This window comes from Bubalus bubalis, chromosome 24, assembly GCF_019923935.1.
Source record: "Bubalus bubalis isolate 160015118507 breed Murrah chromosome 24, NDDB_SH_1, whole genome shotgun sequence".
NCBI classification, from domain to species: domain Eukaryota; kingdom Metazoa; phylum Chordata; class Mammalia; order Artiodactyla; family Bovidae; genus Bubalus; species Bubalus bubalis.
This window is the reverse complement of record NC_059180.1, coordinates 21,523,685-21,531,927: the sequence shown is the minus strand read 5'-3', so window position 1 is coordinate 21,531,927 and position 8,243 is coordinate 21,523,685.

Sequence of the window (8,243 nt, the reverse complement as noted above, 5' to 3'; positions counted from 1 at the left end):
TTTTATTTATGCATATATATAGGTAAATAGAGTGCCTGAGAACTATGGACAGAGGTTCGTAACATTATACAGGAGGCAATGAGCAAAATCATCCCCAGGAAAAGAAATGCAAGAAGGCAAAGTGGTTGTCTAACAAATAGCTGAGGAAAGAAGACAAGCAAAAAGCAAGAGAGAAAGATATATCCAACCAAATGCAGAGTTCCAGAGAATAGCAAGGAGAAATAAGAAAGCTTTCTTCAATGAACAATGCAAAGAAATAGAGGAAAACAATAGAATGGGAAAGACTAGAGATCTCTCAAGAAAATTGGAGGTATCAAAGGAGCATTTCATGCAAGGATGGGCACAATAAAGGACAGTAAAGACCTAACAGAAGCAGAGGACATTAAGAAGAGATGGCAAGATTACACAGAAGAACTATACAAAAAAGGTCTTAATGACCCGGATAACCATGATGGTGTGGTCACTCACCTAGGGCCAGACATCCTGGAGTGTGAAGTCAAGTTGGCCTTAGGAAGCATCACTATAAACAAAGCCAGTGGAGGTGATAGAATTCCAGCTGAGCTATTTCAAATCCTAAAACATGATGCCTGTAAAGTGCTGTACTCAATACGTCAGCAAATTTAGAAAACTCAGCCGTGGCCACAGGACTGGAAAATGTCAGCTTTCATCCCAATCCAAAGAAGGGCAGTGCCAAAGAATGTTCAAACTACCAGACAATTGTTCTCATTTCACATGCTAGTGAGGTTATCCTCAAAATCCTTCAAAGTAGGCTTCAGCAGTACTGAACCAAGAACTTCCAGATGTACAAGTTGAGTTTAGAAAAGGCAGAGGAACCAGAGATCAAATTGTCAACATTCACTGGATCATAATGAAAGTAAGGAATTCCAGAAAAACATCTACTTCTGCTTCATTGACTACGCAAATGCCTTTGACTCTGTGGATCACAACAAACTGTGGAAAATTCTTAAAGAGATGGGAATACTAGACCACCTTATGTGTCTCCTGAGAAACCTGTATATGGGTCAAGAAGCAACAGTTAGAAACTTACAGGGAACAATAGACTGGATCAAAACTGGGAAAGGAGTATGTCAAGGCTGTATATTGTCACCCTGCTTATTTAACTTATATGCAGAGTACATCATGTGAAACACTGGGCTGGATGAATCACAAGCTGGAATCGAGATTGCCAGTAGAAATATCAATAACCTCAGACATGCAGATGACACCATCTTATGGCAGAAAGTGAAAAGGAACTAAGGAGCCTCTTAATGAAGGTGAAAGAGGAGAATGAAAAGCTGGCTTAAAACTCAACATTCAGAAAACTAAGATCATGGCATCTGGTCCCATTGCTTCATGGCATCTGGTCCCATCACTTCATGGCAAATAGAAGGGGGAAAAGTGGAAGCAGTGACAGATCTTATTTTCTTGGGCTCCACAATCACTATGGACAATGACTGCAGCCATGAAAATAAAAGATGCTTGTTTTTTGGAAGAAGAGCTATGACAAACATAGACACCATATAAAAAACGAAAGACATCACTTTGCCAACAAAAGTCCATATAATCAAAGGTATGGTTTTTCCAGTAGTCATGTATGAATGTGAGAGTTGGACAATAAAGAAGGCTGAGCACTGAAGAATTGATGCTTTTGAATTGTGGTGCTGGAGAAGTCCCTTGGACTGCAAGGAGATCAAACCAGTTAATGCTAGAGGAAATCAACGCTGAATATCCATTGAAAGGACTGATGCTGAAGCTGAAACTCTAATACTTTGGCCACCTGATGCAAAGAGCCAACTTGTTGGAAAAGACCCTGATGCTGGGAAAGATTGAAGGTTAAAGTAGAAGGGTGCGACAGAAGATGAGGTGGTTAGTTAGCACCACCAACTCAACGGCCATGAATTTAAGCAAACTCTGGGAGATAGTGGAAGACAAAGAAGCCTTCATCTTACAGTCTACGAGGTGGCAAAGAGTCACACACAACTTAGCAACTGGACAGCAACAACAGCAGAGTCTAGCATACTGTAGCTGACATGTAGAAGGCATTTCATAAACATTTGTTGAAAGGATGATCAAATCTTCAGCAAACACTGGGCAACCACGTGGAATCTATAATGAAAATGGAGGGCTGCAGCTGATCCTGCAGTTCCATCTTTTGACCCTGAGAGTGGGCACAGAGCCTGGCTGTAGATCATTGCTTCCTAATGCTAGTGGGACCAGGGGTCAAGGACTAATGTGCTCCTGCCCTGGCAGGCTTTGGACAACAGACCTAGAATCTGAGTCAGTTGAGAGCAAACACGAAGATGAAACAGGAGCCGAAGGAGTGTGTGTTGCAGTCGTGATAAATGCTGTGTTAGGGTTACTTGGAACTAGAGAGGCATTTGATAGTGACGTTGGAGGAGGGCAGAAGTCAGGGAAGACTTTTCTGGTACTTGAGAAGAGATTAATATGGATCAACTAGGTGACAAAGAGAGGAAGACATCCTATTCTTTCCTTCTTCATTTCTTTTTCTTCTCTCTCCTCTTTCTACTTTCCAGTCCTTGTCCTAGAATTCTGAGTGTGCCAAAGTTGTGCCAAAGGAAGCCTATGTCAGTTAGGGAACAAAGACCTAACAATGTGATACCTTAAATAAATTAACAGGCTTTTATTTTCACACAATAGTCCAGAGCTGCAGGACTGCACTGCCCACCCCGACGTGTGGCTTCCATGCCTGCTCCAGGGCCCAGCCAGCAGGAAGGGGGAAAGAGAGGAAGAGGAAGGCAACCTACTTCCTTTTAAAAGATGTGACCTGGGGACTCCCCTGGTGGTCCAGTGGTTAAGAATCTGCCTTCCAGTGCAGGAGATGTGGGTCTCATCTCTGGTTGGGGAATTAAGAGCCCACGGCAAAGCCCTAGTGACACAGCAAAGAGCTGGTGCTGGTGCTTAGTTGCTCAGTCATGTCGACTCTTTGCGACCCCATGGACTGTAGCCCGCCAGGCTCCTCTGTCCACAGGGATTCTCCAGGCAAGAATACTGGAGTGGGTTGCCATGCCCTCCTCCAGAGGATCTTCCCAACCCAGGGATCAAACCCAGGTCTCCCGCATTGCAGGCGGATTCTTTACCAGCTGAGCCACAAGGGAAGCCCAAGAATACTGGAGTGGGTAGCCTATCCCTTCTCCAGTGGATCTTCCCAACCCAGGAATTGAACAGGGGTCTCCTGCATTGCAGGCAGATTCTTTACCAACTGAGCTATGAGTTTACTGTCTGAGCCATCAGGGAAGCCCCAACAAAGACCTAGTGCAGCCAAAAAAAAAGAAAAAAGATGTGATCTGGACATTGTATATATCACTTCTTACACTCTTTCAGCCATAAGTTAGTCGTGTGACCATACCTACTTGTAGGGAGGCTGGGAGATGCAGCCTCTGGTAGCATAAAGAAGGGATAATGCAGAACACTTGCCTGTATCTGTTTAAGATCTGTATCTGGGTTGAGATCATTAACCCAGAGAAATCAATTCACTTCTTCAATGCCTCTTAGCACTTGATTGGGTGTTGACAGAAGTTTTACAGGCCAGAGCAGGGAACCTGGCTGGGCCCTGGCTTGGATGAGGGTCAGATCAGATCAGATCAGTCGCTCAGTCGTGTCAGACTCTTTGCAACCCCACGAATCGCAATTAACCCTAACACTGTGTTCACACTCATCTAAATAGATAAGGGAGGCAAAGGGGATTTCTTTTGATCAATTGGCCAAGCAGACAGAAGAGGATGTGTATCTTCCCAAGGCCATTCAGCAGGCCAACAAGCTCATAACTCCCTCCCCAAAGCTCCAACTGCACAAGCTTCCCCACACAGCTCAAGGCCAGGTCACTGAGCTCCAGGGCCTGTCCTCATCCACTCACCTTGGATGAAGATCAGGGAAATCCAAATGCTAATCCATTTAACACCAAGCACTGGGTGTTCTTCTACATACTTTACACACATGACATTGAGGCACTAAAAAAAAAAAAAAAGTTAAACAATTTGCCTAGGGCCACAAATTTGGGCCCTAGGGCTTCCCTTGTGGCTCATCTGATAAAGAATCCACCTGCAATGCTGGAGACCTGAGTTCGATCCCTGGGTTGGGAAGATCCCCTGGAGAAGGGAAAGGCTACCTGGTTCCAATATTCTGGCCTGGAGAATTCCAGGGACTGTTTAGTCCATGGGGTCGCAAAGAATTGGATGCAACTGAGCGACGTTCACTCACAAATTTAGGGCATGGTAAAACTGACATCTGAACCCAGGTGGTCTAGCTCCAGAATCCATGATTTTAACCTGTTACATGAGACCACCCCTGCTGCAGAGAGGAGGTGGCCTCTCCCGTCCCTGTGACCTCAGGTCAGAAAGAAGCCAACCTCAGATTCAGAGTGAACAAATATTTGTTGAATGTCTCAACGTGCAGGGAAACTTTGACTCTGCCACTCGTGGAGGTTCTGAATCAGCAGACACTTAAGCCTTCCCCACTCCCCTCTCTGCCCCTTGCCCACCTGTTTGCCAGGTTCTCCCACACCAGAGCCTCGCCAGAACATCTCTGCCTCATCCTGCCCTCTGCCCACCCACTGCCCACGTTCCTCCTCCTTCTCTAAGCCCAGGATGCTTCAGCCAAGACTGATCAACTGGTCACCCAGCTCTGACCACAGCCACTTCTGTTTCGCTGGGCTGGGAGGAGGGTGAGCACAGAGCAGACACACGGTCTGAGCTACTGTGTGAAGGCAGGCTCTCTGGCCTCAGCCCATGGGGAGGGTCTGGCTGCTGAAACCCCATTAGCCCAGACATGCAGGCTCGGGAGAAGGCGGTCAGGGAACACGAGAGTGGTTGTTAAGTAGAAAGCACCACGCGTGTTGCCCCCATTATTCCCTTTCTGCACTGTCACTCTGACAAGCTCTGACACAGGGGCATTAATTTTTCATGCCACTCTGCCACAGACACACAGATTTGTTTGGAGCGATGACAAACGAAATGCAAATGTGGCTGGGAGCCCAGGGCTGAGATGCAGAGACCACGGGTCGCACCCTGCTCCGGCCTCACCCACCTGTCCCGTGACACCCGCAGCCGCCACTTTGTATCTGCCACATCCCAGTGGCACCGAGGAGCCAAAGGTGACTGGCAAGGAGAGGGCACACAACACTCTCAGCGGGTAGCAGGCAAGTTGATTAAGAAAAATTCACTCCCTCAATATGGCTTCTGATCGCATGTTTATCTTCATTTGAACCATCCTGGGTAGATGTGTTTTAATTGCAAGCCACTTCCATTCTTTTTCCAGAAGCAGGCAGGGCATAAATTATAAAATAAATAAATGATTAAGAAACATCTAATTATTGTTATTAGTTTCTTACTTGAAGGTACTTCTAAGCTGCTTCTTATTAAAGTCATTCATCAAGGAGCCACTGTGCCCTTTCTGGAGGCGCTGCTCCCAGGACCAACTCGAGGCTCGCTGCCTCCCAAAACCCACGCTGCTTAATAAACACGGGAATATTGATGGCTGTGAATTCCTCCCTCAGCCTAAACTCCAGCTTGATGGATTGATGCTTGCTCAACATGGCGACTATTTCTCCGGCCATTCATCAGCCCTACCACAAATACAGGTGTTAGCCCAAACAGACGTCAGCCTCTAACTGCCTCCCCCAGAGCAGACGTGGGGAGAAAGCCTGCATTTTCCCACACAGGGACCTCATCCATTTTTCATGTGCTGCAGTCCCTTGACTTATTAAATATTTATAACAATGTCATTATTTACCAAACAAGCTACCAGGCTGTGTCCGAGGTCCCCAGAGCCTGGCTCCTGCGTGTACAGAGCAGGGCTTCCCCCCGCCCCAGCACCCCTTTTTCCTCTGAAGAATCTTCTCAGTAGAGGCCATTGGATCTGGCAGACAGGTTTCTCTGCCTTGTTGCATGAATGCCTCTGTAGGTTCTCCCCAGGCTTGCCTGGAGGGGACGGAGGGGCTGGAGGTGCGTGACCCTGCTGGAGACTGACGGATGAGGAAGCTAAGGCGCTATGAGGAGGGGACTCCCACCGGGCCCCCCTTGCCATTCCGCCATCCTTGCCATGCTGAACTCACCAATCCCCTGATCCACTCCCCACGTCACTCTCTTCTGTCTGGGACCACCGTCCCAAGCTCTAATGCTTCCAGGTCATGGCAGATTATGTCTCCAGCCAAGAGACAAAGAACTCACAGGCTCCACAAGGATTAACTGAGTGCCTGCAGGTGTGGGGCGCTGCCTTAGGTGCCAGGGACAGTGCAGTGTGGCAGGCACCGGGCTCTCTCCCCAGCACTCACCACCTCCCCTAAGCTGCTTCTCTGCTGAAGCCCGCCCTCCCACACCTCCCCCCAACACTGGCTGGAAATGGTGGTTAGTGACTTCCTTCCCTTTCCCTGTAGCTTGGCCACAGGCAGGTTACCAAGATCCTGGTCAATGGATCCGAGGGGAGGGTTTCAGAAAATGGTGAGGGGTCGGGGGGTGGGGGGTGCGGATATGAGAAACATTCCTCTCCCTGGTCAAGACACTCTGGTAGAGAAAGGCCCCATCCTTCTCCACTGGATGTCGTCACTGAAGGCCAAATCCGAGGACCTGCTGAGAATGGCAGAGAGAACCGCCTTTGTCCAGGCTGAGGCACTGAGCCAGCCCTGCACTTCTCTGCTTCTGACCTTCTTATTAAGTGAGGTTTTTACCATGTCTTTCTTTCACCACTAGAGTGCCCCCCATGGCCTCCCTGGGGGCTCAGTGGTGAAGAATCCACCTGCCAATGCAGGAGATGCGGGTGCCGTCCCTAGTCTGGGAAGATCCCACGTGCTATGGAGCAACTAAACCTGTGTGCCACAACTACTGAGCCTGTGCTCTAGAGACCAGGAGCCGCAACGACTGAAGCCTGCATGCCCTACAGGCTTGCTCCACAGTAAGAGAAGCCACCGCAGTAAGAAGCCTGTGCACCGCAACCAGAGAGCAGGCCCTGCTCGCTGCAACTAGAAAAAAGCCCACACAGCAGCAAAGACCCAGTACAGCCAAAAATTTTTTTAAAATAAAAAAAAAAACTTCCTTACAAAAAAGAAAAAGAATACCTCTGCAATAAAAAAGTTGTTGCAGGCGAGATCCACTGGTGGACGCTGAAATTAGTAGGACACAGGAGGGGAGACAGGACAGTTGCATGACCTAATGTTACCTCCCCAAGACATTTATTAAGTCCATTGGGGAAAACAGCACCTTTACAGTGGAGAAACTCAGAAGACATCACCTTAACCAAATGGCCAATGTTTTACCACCCCAGTAAAAGGACATTATCAGTCACCGTCTCCCTCTGATACGTTGCTTTTGGAATATTCTTGCCAAACAATGAAAAATCTCAATCTGACCATGACAAAGCATGAAACAAATCCAAACTGAGACACATGCTATATAATAACTGGTTAATACTCTTCAAAATTGTTAAGGTTGTGAAAGAATGAGTGAAAGTTGCTCAGTTGTGTCCGACTCTTTGCGACCCCATAGACTATATAATCCATGGAATTCTCCAGGCCAGAATACTGGATTGGGTAGCCCTTCCCTTCTCCAGGGGATCTTCCCAACCCAGGGATCAAACCCAGGTCTCCCACATTGCTGGCGGATTCTTTACCAGCTGAGCCACAAGGGAAGCCCAAGAATACAGGAGTGGGTAGCCTATCCCTTCTCCAGATCTTCCCAACCCAGGAATCAAACCGGGGTCTCCTGCATTGCAAGCAGATTCTTTACCAATTGCACTATCAGGGAAGCCCCTTGTGAAAGAGTCAGGTCTGTTAATTTGGAGGAACTAAGGGGACACGTCACTTCAACGTAACATGGGGTCTCGGATTGGTTTCTGGAATAGGAAAAAAAAGACATTAGTGGAAAAACTGGTAAGATTCAGATAAAGTCTGTAGTTTAGTCGATAACATTAAACCAATATTAATTTTGAATTTTAATAAGTATTTTGGTTCTGCAGTATGCTGACATTAGGGGAAGCTAGGGAGGAATAGCAGAGGCTGCGCTTTACTGGAGCAGCCGTGAAGAGATACCCCACGTCCAAGGTAAGAGAAACCCAAGTAAGATGGTAGGTGTTGCAAGAGGGCATCACAGGGCAGACACACTGAAACCATAATCACAGAAAACTAGCCTGCCGGGAGCCAGCACGGGAGTCCCCACCCATGACAAGGCCATGTGGGAGAGTTCTGGTGGGCAAGGCGAGCCAGAATTCGAGGGGTGCCCCTCTGGGCCTGCCTG